Source organism: Bombus vancouverensis, chromosome 5, assembly GCF_051014615.1.
Source record: "Bombus vancouverensis nearcticus chromosome 5, iyBomVanc1_principal, whole genome shotgun sequence".
Classification (NCBI taxonomy): Eukaryota; Metazoa; Arthropoda; class Insecta; order Hymenoptera; family Apidae; genus Bombus; species Bombus vancouverensis.
In genome coordinates this window covers 11,249,940-11,265,145 of record NC_134915.1, presented here as the reverse complement: position 1 = coordinate 11,265,145, position 15,206 = coordinate 11,249,940, and the positions used below count along the sequence as shown (strand labels likewise).

At 41.1% G+C, this 15,206-nt stretch overlaps 1 protein-coding gene and 1 pseudogene across 4 annotated transcripts in view; one reads left to right on the top strand and one right to left on the bottom strand.

Moving 5' to 3' along the window:
• The window catches only part of LOC117156111 (netrin receptor UNC5C), a 252,403-nt gene that overhangs the window by 149,552 nt on the left and 87,645 nt on the right, over nucleotides 1-15,206 (bottom strand). The gene's annotated exons all lie outside the window — the stretch shown is intronic.
• On the top strand, nucleotides 1,007-1,864 carry LOC143302682 (uncharacterized; annotated as a pseudogene).

Here is a 15,206-nt window from a genome sequence, read left to right as displayed (position 1 = left end):
GAAACGGCCAAAAGAAACACAAGAGATCGCTTTGCCGACGAGTCACATGCATTCATCCCGTGTAGCCCGCGTGTTTACCAGCCTAGCAGCATCCTGGAAATCGTGGATCTTCCGATTCCAACTCTCTGTTCCTGTATCTCTCTGTGTTTCTATCCGTTGCTGGAGACTTGTCTGATGTACGATGTGTTTCCGTTAGCTCTTGGCTCGATAAGTATCTCGATCCGTGGCCGCGCGTATGCCTTCGAGAACGGTCAATAGCGAGGGCTGGTTACTTTGGTATTCAACGTAACCTCGCCGAGAGTAGAAACTACGCGTCGAAAAGCTGCAATGAAAAGGAGCCGCGGATGGGCGAACGGTGAATGGAAGACGCACGCCGGATCACGTAACCGAGAATTACGTACTGTGTTACTTATCTCGATTCCCCGGCACTCAGCGTACCGCGAACACGAACACCCGCCTCCTTGCTGCGCCTTTCAATGGGGATCTTTTTCTTTTCCCTGAACGAAGGCTGCGAAACACTACCCGCAGCTAGGCGTCTTGCACGAATAGCGCCCCCGTGTCTGCTAAAGGCAACGCCGACTGTTACAGAGATTGTAATCGAGATGAGTGGACCCTCGGATGATTCGGTGTCTGGAGGGACTTTCTATAAGAGGCGAGTTTTTCGAAATATTGAACTGATTTAATTTTTTGATGCAGAATGTGTCTATGTGTATATGTGCATGCAATACTGAGAGCTGGTATAGAATTTTTCAATCGAGAAGATTATTTAATATAAGAAGAATTATAATACGTACGTTTTATCTCATATCATTTTCGTATTTATAAATTCTAATACGAAATGGAGATCAAGCGAAAGCTGCTTTAATGTTTCCACATTGGAAAACTAAAAGAAGTATCAAAAGCAATTGTGTGATTTTCATATCAGAGTTCTCTACAGACCTACAACAATGAAAAAGAAAAATTGCAATCTCTAAAACACCAATGTTCACAATATGGCAAAGTATACATGAAAAATTTAACCACACCATCGCGTTTGAGTAAATCGATCCTCGAGCCCGCGACCCCTAAGACCTGCTTCTGACCGATTCAATATAGCGATTTCCCGAGGCCCGGTGCTCCACAACAAAATCGAGGAGAGTACAAACAGCTGAAAGCGGAGGACAATGAGGCCGACGCCGCGAGGATCAATCGAAAAGAATCGAGGGCGCGCGGGAGGGTCGTCAAAGGAGGTCGTCGAAATAAGCCTAGCGAAGCAGTCGGGGGATCATTATATGCACAAAAGAGGCAGTGTTCGGGGCCGGAATTTTCCAAGAGTCGATTCGCAAAGAAGAAACGCTACGGTTGCAGAAAACCTCCCCTCTTTCCACTACTCTTACAGAAGAAGAATCCTCGGTTTCTCTTCGGTGGTGTAGGCTTCAGGGAAGAAATCAGAAGGACTATGACGAATCGATCGAGGGAAAGAGAGACGGAACCAGCACTCGTCCGTCCACCAGCTCTCGCGGATTTCAATCGGCTCCGCGAGCGGACCAGGAGACGTCGTCGAAACGATTTGTAAGCTGATTTTAATGTCGCGTTTACAGACCCCCGTAGGGAGTTTTCTCCACCTTCCACCCCCTTCGCCACCCTCTAACAGTCGTCGTCCTAGTCGGCAGATTTTCGAGGGGCTGCAAATCCCCCGTTTCCTCGTCGAAACTTCGCGTCGTCACGTCTCGAAAAATTCTGTCGTTCCACCCCCATGTTTTTCGCCCCGTCACCCGACTTGCTGTTTCGCTTCTTTTTCTTCCTCTTTCACTTTTTTCTTTATAATAATAAATCACGTTTCAGGCTATTCTTGCTACACCTTCGTATAGCGTGTGGTCATTAAGGGAAGAGAAAGGGTCATTAAGCGAGGGGTAATGAATGCAGAACAGAAGGATTGATTCCTGGTGGCGGAAGGGCGACTAACGCGCCTTGGTCAGAAATTGTCCTCTCACTTCCGCCGCCACGGCTAGTTTGCTCGCGCCACGGGAAGGATCCACGTTAAGCCCGCGCCAGCTGGACGGTAATGACGACGACATTAGGGGATCACCGGGTTTATTAGACGCCGTGCCACAAGCCTGTACGAGTAAATTGAATAATTTTTGCCCCCGAGCTCTCTGCACGTGCGGATCTACGCTCTATGCCTTTGGAATTTTGATAAAGTGGATGGATACTATGTTTAATGAAATTATTTAAAATATTAGCTTCTATTATTTATTATATAAAACTTTCTTTCTTCAATTTGATTCTCAATTTGGTTTCAACTTTATTCAAAATTTTTAATGACGAAATATTCAACGTTACTTTACTCAAAAATTAACATCAAATTTTCGTCGCGTTTCGACAGACCTTCGTTCTTTATACAAGATCGTTAATGAATAGTCCAACAATTTTCACATAAATTGTCGATACATCAGAACAAATTTCTATCAGGTTTTAATTACTTTAACTCTGTTTATGAAAGTATGGGTTTGCATAAATATGCCGCAGTTTACTTGTCTGATCAAATCAAATATATTTACAATAAATGATGATATTACTTCTTTCTCTATTTTTATTGTATATTGAATTTCCACTCATAGGAAGAGAATTAATTGTCGATGTAATAACTATTTTCAACATATACAGTCCCCTTTTGATATCAAATAGGTACAAAGTGTGGAACTCGAAATTAAATAGATGTGACAGGCTTCGTTCTTCAATATTCTTATTAAAACACTGTCGCAGCGCCATAAACGAATATCAAATTTTCGCGAAGCCATACGAAGGTTAATATTCGCACTTTCCTGTTCATTTTAATTAATCGTCGCGTAATTTAGCGTCGACGGTAGTCGACTGCAATTTCATCAAACAACATCGCGAGAGATCGTCAGAGCTTTTCAATTTGGCCTCTCAATGGAACAGTGAACACCCTCGTCGTCGCGAGAAAGGGCAATAAGCGATAATATAACGTGTATCAGCGTATAGATTGTCGCCGTGGAATGTCAACGATGCAAAGTGGCACCGATTCCGTCTCCAACCCTCGGTTCTGACTCAGTAAACCCACAGCTACCCTGTCAACGAGGACGTTCACGCGGTTGACTCGTATCTCGAACGATGATTCGTTGGTCTTTAAAGGTCGTGCAAGCCGTAAATTCTTATTGGTTTTCGCGAAACGAACGACAGTAATGAAAGTAATGGCAGGGTGAAAGAAACGAAATCGATGAGGGTGTGACTTTTACAGAAAACCATTGGTATCGTGACTCGTTAATTTATTTGAATATTTATGTAGGATAGTGTGACATCAGGGAAGGACGTGGCGTGAGGGGTAATTGTTTATTAGCGTTGTCAAGATATGTTGACGTTGTCAAAGAGTGTTGTGGGCGTTACCAAGGTATGTTTAGGAAAAAGTGAGCATGGAAAACATTGTAACGAGAGTTGAGAGAGTCAGAGTTGAATTTATCGTTGTCATGTGAAGATCGTTGTGTTGTCGTGTCGTAGAAGTAGCGAGTAACGAATACGTGAAACGGGGTATTATATTCGATTTCGTGTGAGTGCAAACGATATTGTATTAATCATACTGTTACCTACAAATTAATAATATAACATTCCTACATTCATTACAGAGAATCTTTATGTATATATCGCGTGTGTTGTATAAATCAATTTGAAGATTAAATCTGTATGAGATACGACGTATCATATTGATATCATATTAGTAAAATTTAATACCAATCTGAAGATGTAATAGAGGTTACAAAATATGGTGTCTACAAGTGTCCATTTTCATCGTGTATGTCACCATTACAGACACTTGCTATAAATGTCTTGAAATCTTTCTATTTCGTTCACTAAGAACGCGAAGAATCATCACGAAGAAAAATAAATTAAAGAGTATTAAAGTTAGAATATCTACATTCTATTCCAGAAGAATTCTTCCACGATATCTATAAGATGGACACTTTCGAGGAATCAATCGTCTGCTGTTTTTCCACACAGATTATCCGACTTACTTGCGATTAATACCTGTCTTCGTGGCTGATATTCAAATCAGGAACACACGAAACCAAGCAGGTATTGATAAATTACGGTGAAACGAAGTTACTACCGGGTCTGAATCGGTTTTTCTCAAATATCGTTGATTTAAAGGGATGCTAGTTTAATTTGACAGTTATTCAATTACGGTTATCTGGGATCTGGTGTTTCGCGTGTCGCGAACGCGCTCACCTCTCCTTCCCTCGCGGCCTTGGCTTGAAAGAAGTTAAATTGGCTTCTCCACGCTCGTCAGTCACTCTCGCCCTTTCGCCGTTTCGCTTTCCTCCCTGTTTTTTATTTTTTGTTGCCGACGCCTCAGATGCCGTGAAAAGATAGAAAATAATTTCGCCGCACGCGATTCACCGTCCCCGGAAAATCTCCAGCCGTGAAACCCAGCCTGTTCGCAATCTTTTTATTTTCATAGTCGAAACAATTCGTGAATGGTTTCTGTAAATATGATTGAATATCTGGCCAAATTACATCAGGTTGGAAGAAGAAATCCAATATTCCTGAGTGGACTACTTAATTGGCAAAGTGTTGCTTCTGGATGAAACGAGGGAAATGGAGATTGCTCTTTTAAAGTGGATCGAAAGTTGTGCAATTTCTCTGTTAGATTTCTGTCGATTAATCTACCATAAATTTTCCGCAAACAATAACTAATCAGTGGAAATATATTTCACAACAAGGAAGGGAAATATTATGCAATCGTAACGAACAGGTTTTATTACAATACGTAAATTGCAATATAAATTGTTGTATATTGTCGATAATACCAAAGTGTATAATAAAGCCCAGTTTCTCAACTATAACTACAATAAGTCTTAATACGTTCAATCGTGCAAGTTCTAATTGTTCCATCAACCCCCAATTCCATCGACTTCCTAAAAAGCGAGCAATTCGTCGGTCAACCGCAATAGCATCGATCTCTCAGAACCTAGAAGGGAGGCGTAATTTCCTATCTTTCATCGAATAGGCTATAGAATCTTACAGAAAAACGCGCCCTTAATGGATACTTTATTTCGTCGACTGCTCGACCGTGCAACTTCTGCGTGACAGCCCGTGTATCATCCCCATCGATCGCATCCCATTGCCATCAGTCACTTGTACGATTCCGCGAGTTGCCATGGAAGGGCACGTGGCCTCCGTGGATCGTACTTCCGGCACGGGCTGCTCCGTTTCCCCGAAACAAAGTCGATAGGGGGTGGAAGGAAAAAAAAGGAAGGGGTGGCACATAGGTTTCCTCGAACGGGGGCGGCAGGTTCACTTCACCGCCACTTTGTGAGCCATCGTCGAGGCGTACTTCCTGACTGAGTCATAGATCAACTCATCCCACCCCCGAAAACGATAGAAGGGATGAAACGAGCACCGAATACCTACCCTCTTGTGTCTCTGTGTGTTTTCTGCACAGTCTATCGAGTATTAGTGTAGAGTATTCCGTGTGTACGAGACTTCAATTTCAGCTTATTGAGAATTTCATGGTGTCGAATGACGAAGGTATTGATACATGTATTTTGCTGGGGAAAGTTTGTGAGGTTTGATGTACAAGCAAATGGATATTCATTGTAAAATTAAGGAGTAGAATTATGGAGTTGGTATTAGGATGTTGCATTTAGAATGTTGAACTTCAGTGAAAATTCAGTCCGATAGGCTAATACCACTTAGATCTTCTTCTGTTGTTAGTTGTCGACTGTATTAAAATACAGAGAACTGTTAAAGGTGTTAAAAATAGGAATGTAACATTTAATTTATTCCACTCATTGGCTATCTTTTATTTATTTAAAGAAAAAATCCGAATGAAGAAAATGTAACTGCGCTGTTCTAAGAATTTTTTAATTCTGATAATTCTTATAAATCTGGAATAACGAAGTTATAATCGTTACTCGAAAAAGTGTATTGAATCGCGTGGAAATTAAATATTTAATATTTCATAGAAACTACAAGCTACTTAAATTTCATAAGAAAAAGCAATGTTTTATATTCACCAACCTAATAAAATCAGCTAGCTGGCTCTCGAGTATAGGCGAATAAAAGCGCTGATAAAACTTCCCACAAGATTAAACGAAATGGTTTGGTAGAAATGTAGAAGCTAGTTATTTCTAAACAAATATGTACAATTTAACGGTAAGTGAGTTATTCCTATTTGATAATTCTAATTGGGAGTATGAAACGATGCATGGTGGTAACTTCATAGACTGTAGTTACATATCTATGTTTTCCCAACGGAAGTCTACGTCGTCGTCGACGCCGTTGTCCCATCGTGCCTGCGGGAGAATATTGATTTCCTCGAAGGTCAGTTTCCCATGGCTGGCTATATCTTCTGATTTACGCTGGGACGAGGCCGCACCTGACTCCGAAAGGCAGGTGCTGGTGGACAGACCGTTTCCAAAGTAGATGGGAGGAAGATAGCGTGGGTTCGGTGGAAACCGTTTTGATAAATCGCTGTGATAATTGAATCTCGTCGATACTTCTTCTGGATTTTCATCTTGAGAAATATTTCGTACCCTCCTGGACCATGTTTCATACGAAAATTTATCAGAAAACGATTCGTAATTATACGTAAATATGAGCTGCTCAGAAGCGACACTGATTAATTTTAGAATATCATAATGTACAGAAAAGTATAGTAACAATTACAAACGCTCTTTTATAAAATTTACCTGGAATTTCTGATTATTCGCGTAGTCTCTATATAACACAAAAATTTATGAAAATAAGATATTTTTCATTGAGAATTATAAATAAGAGATATGAATGTTTAATATTAATTACGTATCTGAATAATGTGAAATGCGTGAGTTCAATATTTTTCTCTTTCAGTGATTATTTTCATATTCTTTATGAAAAGTAATTATAATATATTGGCCGTAGGACTTTATCTAATTTTATCTATCTTTATCTAATAAAGATAGAGCCCGAAAAGAAATTTGTTTCAGCCCCTGAATATTATAAACCGTACTGAAACGAAACAGTAAATTACCTAACAATAATCTCTATAGAACGTTCGATCAACAATATATTCGACAGTCAGCAAGTGCCTCCATTATAAGCGTAATAAAATTATCCGATCTCCGGACAAGGAAATATAACATTTCACGTGAAATTAGACGCGTCGATGAAGCATGACATGATAAAATATCCAACGCATCGCTGTTCGACGTTCACGCGGCAAACATTCGATTATGTCGCGCCGCTGGACCGTCAATGCAGACAGCAATTACAGGATGGAGGCGTTTCTCGTTCGTGAAAAATCCGCTCGGCGCGGCGTGTGCCTGCCTCCCAATGACACGTCGCGGGCAAATATTTGGCAGAAAATCCATAGCCTGCCTGGCAAACATTTATCGCGGCCGAGCCTCTCACAATGAGCGAATTACCGAATAAAATTTCATCGTATAAGCGATTTTTAACATTCGCGGGACCACGCGCGCGTGATCGAAGGTAAATAAAGAACTCGTACTCGACTCGGTGCAAATTGGAGAAATGTTATTGATTTCGCTCGTCAGCGTAGCCCGACACGTTGGAATTCAATCTGCTCGTATTAAAACGGAACAATTCCAGAGCCTCTACAAATGACGTTTCATGATTTTCACGGTTTTCAAGCGAACGAGGAGTAAGCGTCCCGCCGCTCTGTTTATTTGTCAAATATGTATAAACCACAAAGAAATAACTGCGAAATATTCACGCCTAGCTGTTTTATTACTTTTGCAATATTTTTTTTATCTTTTTCACATATTATATTTGGCACATACAGGCTCACGAAAGTGTTATAGACATCTTTTGGGGATATATTATTCGTGTTATGCGATACATTTTTAAGTTCCACTAACATTGTTACGAGCTTCGACTGTCATGAATATACTAACAAAATTTCAGACAAATCTGATAGAACATATGGAAATTAGAAAATATTTAGTACTATTATCTATTTCATAGAGATCACAAAAGTATATGAACAGTGAATTTATTATGTACATTCGGGAAATATAAATACGTAAAAGTGTCCAAAATGCATGTAATGTATAAAAATGTCGAGGAGAACAACTTCGGATCTCCACTTAACCATTCTCAAGAATAATCGAAACCAATTGATCACGTTAAGTTTAAGCTGCGGAAGCTCCTTACGATTATCTGAATCCTGAGAAATCGGAAGACACATATGGATAAGTTATAACATCTCTGACCCATGACCGAGAGACTTCTTCCGCCACTGAAAGTGAAACATCGCCCGTTTTATAGCTCTCGAAGCCTGTGACACATGTGACCATAAACCACCGAGATTCTTGACCTCTCGAAAATAAAATATACCCTCCGCCACACATTTCCATCATACCCTCCTCTATACAGCCATTCAGAATACCCGATCATCGTGCTCAAAAACCGTGATCAAAATCCAACTTCCCATTTAACACTCTACCAAATCGTTCCAGTAAAACATGTCAAGAGCAAGTTCAAGTGCCTACATCCTCCTCTTTCAGTCTGTCGCTGCACGAACATGCAAGGCCAGCCTTTCGTTCTCGAACGAGCAGGCAACAACGAATTCCCGGTATCTTCATCCGAACATCCACTCAAGGTGTCCAATTATTAGGCGTATACACGAGAAGAAGAGAGAACAGGCCTACATCGTTACTAAACCGGTCTGCTGGCCGTTTTATTGCGATGCGCCAGCCTAATTTTAGTCAGCTTTATTTTCGGCTGCATCCGACACACAAGTATCCACTCGTCGGTAGCCTCGAAAGTTTAACGGAGATACGAAGAGGAAGAGAGAGATGAAATACACAGGCGCAAGGCGCAACCATCGGAGTTGCGAACCTACACGTGTTCCATATTCGAGGCCGGCCTTTCTCCTCAGATCTCGACGCGGCGCGTTACGTTGTCAAACACATGGCGTTTAATGCTCGCGGTATTGCTCACGGGTCAGACGAGCGGGTCCCTTTAATCTTCGGGAGCCATGCTAACTGCGTTTTTCTGTTCCGGCCGAGTTAATCGTCGTCCTCCGCGAATTGTCGCCGCGTGGCCTTCGATTCGTGGTATTCGATCGTTCTTGGAAAGGTGCACTGTGGATGCTGTATAGACTTGCAGAGAATGATGGCCATTCTTCATACTCGCTGCGAATGATTCTGGGGAATCTTTGCGAATGGTAGATCACGGTATGCAGAGGATAAATCGACGAAGGAAGAGGTTAGAGGATGATGGACGGAAGTGATGCCGATAAAAGCGATCGTTGAAAGTTCCAGGAAGGAATTCTTTACTTTTTGGAGCAGTCGATACGTGTGTTTTGCCTTTCAGATGTATAGTTTGTGTTTTGAATAATTGCGGACCTATAATTTCGTTTTTGAAGTAATTGAAATCTGTACTTTCCCGTTTAAGACATTTGGCACGTACGTTTCGCATTCTGAAGTAATTGGAGCGTGTTCTTTATTTTTTGGAATATGTGGCATGTGTGCTATCCATTTTAAAGTAATTGGGACGTGTACTTTTCTTCTTTAAAGTAACTGGGACGTGTACTTCTCTTTTTTTAAGTAATTCGAACGTGTATTTTGTGTTTTGGAGGAATTGGGTCCTATACTTTTCTCGGTAGAATGTTTGGAATGTGTGCTTTATATTTTGGACTGCGTAGAACGAATACATTGTGTTTTGAAGTAATTGAAACGTGTATTATTTTTTATAAGTAGTACAGAATTTCTGAAAGCCAGATTCGAAACAATGAGACTCATCGCGGTAGTAGTTTTATAAAAGTGGAGTAGAAAAACATATGGTGCAAGCGAATGAAGCTTGTCGCGTAAAAAAGTCTATCAGATAAATTTCACTTTGACTGATTCATACTCTTGATTGAACTTTAGTGACTAATTATCGACGAATACTTATCTATTTGCAATTGATATATGTACCAACAAATTTCTTTATCTGTAGTATATAAGCTAGCAGCTTTTTTGATATGAAAAGTACGAGACGCTTTTATAAATATAAGATATTATTAAACAGTCACGATATTTTATTATATAAGCGAAAGTTGTACGAGGTTTTTTTTCTCATCAGCCGTGGCGAATTGAAAATAAACGTGACAGCGATTGCTTCGACCTGTTCTGGTGCAATTTAGCATTACACAGCTTGCATTTTCTGCTTAGTCGTCGATTAAATATTACACACGACGCGATCAATCATCGTTAATCTGTTCGTTTCATCTAATGTATCTAATACAATACACCAGCAAAATAGGTATCATACAGTTGGATAATTTCACAACGAAAATATATATTCAACAGATCCATTGGATTGCTAGAACGTTCAGAAACTGATCAGACGTTAAAGGATATGCAAGAGACATTCTTCACAGCGAATAAAAATGTCAATGACTCGAACCAATAGTTCATTCATCAAACAGCGAATACTTACGACACACACCGTATAGTATAGAAACTCAAGTAGCCTGATCCTAACCAGGAGCTTCACTTCGTCAACATTGAATCACTTTCTATTCATCGTCGTTACGCAATGAATGCAACGAAACTTGAGCAATATTCCCAACATTTCGTAACTGAGCATTTCGTCATCCCCCCTCCCCCCTCAAACTTCACCGAGTTAAATCCTCCAACTAGTCCTTTTATCCAATTATTATATCATTACACGAAACGTTCGTCGCTCTGACGATGTCGCCTAATTAAAAACGCCAAGACCAAAACTGGTGACGAGGTAGAAAGTTTCTACGAAGTGCGTCAGACAGTTTGATTCGAGGAATTCCACGCCGCGGGATTTCATGGTCCCGGAGGAAACCCGTAAACGAGCAACTTTATCCTGGAAAAGAGCCGCGATGCCACGCACGAAGGAAGCATTGTCGTCGGGCGAACACCGAGGCGACGATCAATTAAGCGCATCCCGCAAAGTGCTAAGACATTTATGGCCGACATCTTATTATACCTTAGCGCACGGGGTTGGGTACGAGGAGCCGGGTCGTCGTTCTCTTCTTGCACGATCTTCGACAAGCAGCCGTCGAAGAAAACGGAACCGTGAAGCCCTATCGCGGCACCGATGTCTCCAGCCGGATGTCTTACAAGATTCGTTTAAGGTAGTTTCAACATGAGCCTCGATAACGCTAGCCCTGTCGAATTAATTGCCACGAGAGGCTATTGAATAAGAGTCTCTGCCCTTAAAAATTAAATATTCGATAACTTTGAAAATGTGGCTAGTTTGGTTGAAACGTCGAATAGTAGCTTCAGCTAAGAAGCCTGTCAAATGTCGTCTGATTCTACTGCGGTATATAGATACGTGTCTATTCTTTCGCCGTACTCCTTAAACACATAATTTCGTTAATGATCTTTACTAACTTTATAGGAATGATAGAATCTATGCGAAGCGAGTCAAGAGCAATAGATGTGCGTGTGAAAAGTACTTGGTCTGAAGTCTAAACTCTAGACTTTAAGTGCTCGTAGTTCGACCGAAGAGTGTTTAGACCGAGCACGTATATACTTGAGATTACGGTGTGAATGAGCGGTGCACAGTTACTTAGGTTTAAGGTGAACGTGACTGAATATCTTTTAACAATGGCTGCAACAAATAAAGAAAGCAAAGAAATACAGAACAAGAGAAATACGTGTGCTGGATTTTAAGAGAATTAGGAATAGTTACAGTCTAATAAAGCTCTCGGCCAAGTACTTTATTAGCGTTTGTACGTAGTCCAATATTCCTGGATTATTTGCTGCTATATTTTCGAAGAATCTATTCGTATAAAAAACTTTCCAAAAAACGTTCCTTCAGCGTTTACTCAAAGTATAAAAAGACAGATTTATACGGATCAAGATTATTGCTTGACAAGAAGGAAAATCCTGAAACCTCGGAAATTTCCCCTTTACCACCAACATAATTTATATCCCCGTCCTACGAATTCATTCTTACCATTCCGCACGGCCGACGAAGAAACAAAAAGACTCTTAGTCCAATTCCGGACAGCTCAATTAGTCAGCGAAGGCTTCGTAGGACTAGCTCTTTCTGCGCAAACGAGCTCTCCGGAAACACGCTCGAAACGAGTCCAATTTGCATCTTCGCGTCTAGCAATAAACGCCGGACGGATCGTTAATCAAATGAGCTGGCACGCGAGGGTGGAGGAGGGAGGCCATGCTCGAGACAATGTGTATCACGTGGGAGAAGGAGAAACGAACTGGTTCATCGGGCAAGCCACTTATCCGACGACCGCCGTAAATCAGGTCCGGAATAAATGAAACGCGCCACGGTTTCTCGGAGGAACTCGCATCCAGGTAACATGCAGTCACGTTCTAACATTCTTGGGAAGCGTATTAAAACCTGCCAAAATTTAAACCAGCTGGAATTGAAGCTCGACAACGAGTGACGGACTAACTAAACGAACTAACTTTCTACCTCCGGGTAAAAGCTCCAAGCTTTACCCATCCAGTTTATTTTCGCTTGGCATACGATGACGAGTTTTATGAATTTTTCGTGGGCGAAATAAAAATGTTGTCGTTCCAGGAGTGATGAAAAATTATAGATATTTTGAAAATATATATTGTGACTCGATCGAAGGTATCTCAGTTACAGAGATGAATAACTGTGTATGATTATCTATAAACTTGATATAGGCTCCTATAAGAAAATATCCTCAGGTCCAATAGTTATATTTATATTTAAAATATTTTACAATATCAATGAAGTGAGGAAACAAGCAAAAAGACGAAACCCAAACCTTTACGACTATCTTTTAATAAAATTCACTAAGACAGTAAAATTCTTCATATAGTTCTCTAAAATAATAACACGTATGCAAATGCAACCGAGAAACTAATAAAGGTGAAATATCTCGCACGTTTCAGAATCGACCCAGGCTCCGGCATTCAAGGGTTAATCCAGTAGAAAGTGTCGCGTGGCCAACAGCGTTTACGCTTAATACAACGACGCGAAGAGCCACGCGAAACTGTTAATTAAAGTTAATGCATGCAACCCGCCACTATTATCGCGACCCGCGCCAGCTGGTCTGCGAACCTTGGACGCGTGCTTACTGCCTGGTACCGCTTCCATCGGCCAATTCAACCCTTTTTTCTCTTCTTTTCTTCTCGACGCTGCGAGTTCTTGCGCGAATTTAGTCGAACGGGAGGAGGGGGGTGCGACTGGACTGCGTGCCCTCCGGATAGAAACTTAATCTTCTCCGGTGAATGTTCTTGCGTTCGAGAGCGGCTTCTAGGGCTGCTCCTAGGGTCTGTTTATTGTGTGAATCATACGCGTGTGTGCGTAGGTGTGAGTACGTAATGTGTGGTGGTCGATTTGATGAAGCGATATTTGGGAGATACTCCGGTGTAGATTGTTAGAAGGGGTGGTTTTGTTGGCGAGGGCTTGCAAATTGGAGTTTGATACCGCAATACTCGCGGAACAGCATGTGGAATCATAATTACGAAGCTACGGGATGAGTCATAGTAAGATTGTGGAAAAGTGTCTGACGAGAAAGGCTCTTGTTTTAAGGAATTAAATATTATGGTGTAAGTAGATGTAATGTACAGTATAATGATAATCTAATGGAAGTAGATCTACTGTATATGTATGCGATAATAAGTTCAATGTAAATAAATCTCCATGTAGAGATAAAGAGTAGAAACGTGAAAAATGTGTCCTTAATAGATTGATCTTCTCTTGCATCGTCTTGATATATTTGGAGAAGATAGGAATTTGATCGAAAGAAAGCGGACAACATGAACCTTATTGAGTCCATTCGAGAAGACGTATCTCTCACGACAGTTCCCATCTCCTTTCCATTAACCGCGTCTCTAGTAACACATCACTCGTACGATTTCCTTCGAGGACTCCCCTCAAAGGTCAGCCAATAATTCATTGCCAGGATTTGATCTTTCACCACCCATCGACTTGTACCATCCACAATTCCCAAAAATATTATTTCGATAATGATATAATCGTTTATAATACTATGCGACTTTAAAAGTTTCATTTATATTGTTATTCATTTTATCATATCACTGTATCATTGTTTTGCTATCAAACAATCTATTTATATCAGTGATTGTTTTTCATTTTCTTAAACTCCTAAGAAACTTCAGCATTTCTTTTTCTCATGAGCAAAGAAAAACGCAGCTGTGCAGGGTTAAAGGTACGTTCACCTCGACTTGTGGAGGTTCTTTGTTATAGTTTAAAGCGTAAATCACAGAGAAACGGAAGAGTCTGGCGACACACGCTGCGAACAACAGCCGCTGTTCACAACACGTTGTAAGGATCGAGCAAACGTTGCCGAGGCGATAGTCAAGGATGTACCTTCCGCGAGTCTGCTTCTCGTCCCGTACGATACGATCTATTTCTCGAGTATAATAACGCCATTATCCCGACGGCGCGTGTTTCCTCGTCGCTTGGCCGCGGCAACGCTTTCACCGAAACGCGGCCGATTAACGAGCAGCGCTCGGTTATCCGCCGGAAACCTGGGATAACGGCCGCTGTATTTCGCGGACTATGTGTTTGGAAGCGTGCACGGAATTCGGAAATTGTTTCCGTCCTGTTCAGCTTCGCCTGAAAGATGACTCACATATTATAGGTACAGAGAGTCTTTGATTTGACGAGAATCTCTTTTTAAGTGTCTCTCGCTCTCTCTCTCTTTAAGAATTCTATTCTACAATTTTAATTCATGTTATAATAATATCATGAAACAAAATTAATATTTTTGTATAAATAATCATCTGCGTCAAATTAGAATAATCGCTTCCGAATAAATACGTCAAATTAAGAATCCAGTTTGAAATACAATTTGAAACTACCAAACAAGATCAATTCTTGACCCGATTATCGTCAGAGAGGCGGTAGGATTTCGTCCTCGGTTGTACAAAGGAATCTACGTAGCCGTTGGTTAGGGCAACATTAAGCCGCACGATAAACGTATTACGAGCAAGAGAGTATGGTAACCAATCGAATTAACTTCCCGGTCATCCGTCGCGTAACTTGAGTTCTGGCGACAGCGGATACGCGAAACTCGCAGTCGTTCCGCTCTAGCACGAATTGAATTAAAAGTTTCGTGGTGGGCCGGCTGGCCGCCATGTTAAAGGCGAATGCACCGGCTCAGTCAGCATTTTAATAGGCTATTTCAGTCAGCGTTTTAACGGCACGTGTGTGGAAAACTCGCGATAGCCGCCGGAACAGCTCGTTCGATGGATGGACAGTATGATATTTCCTTCGTCATC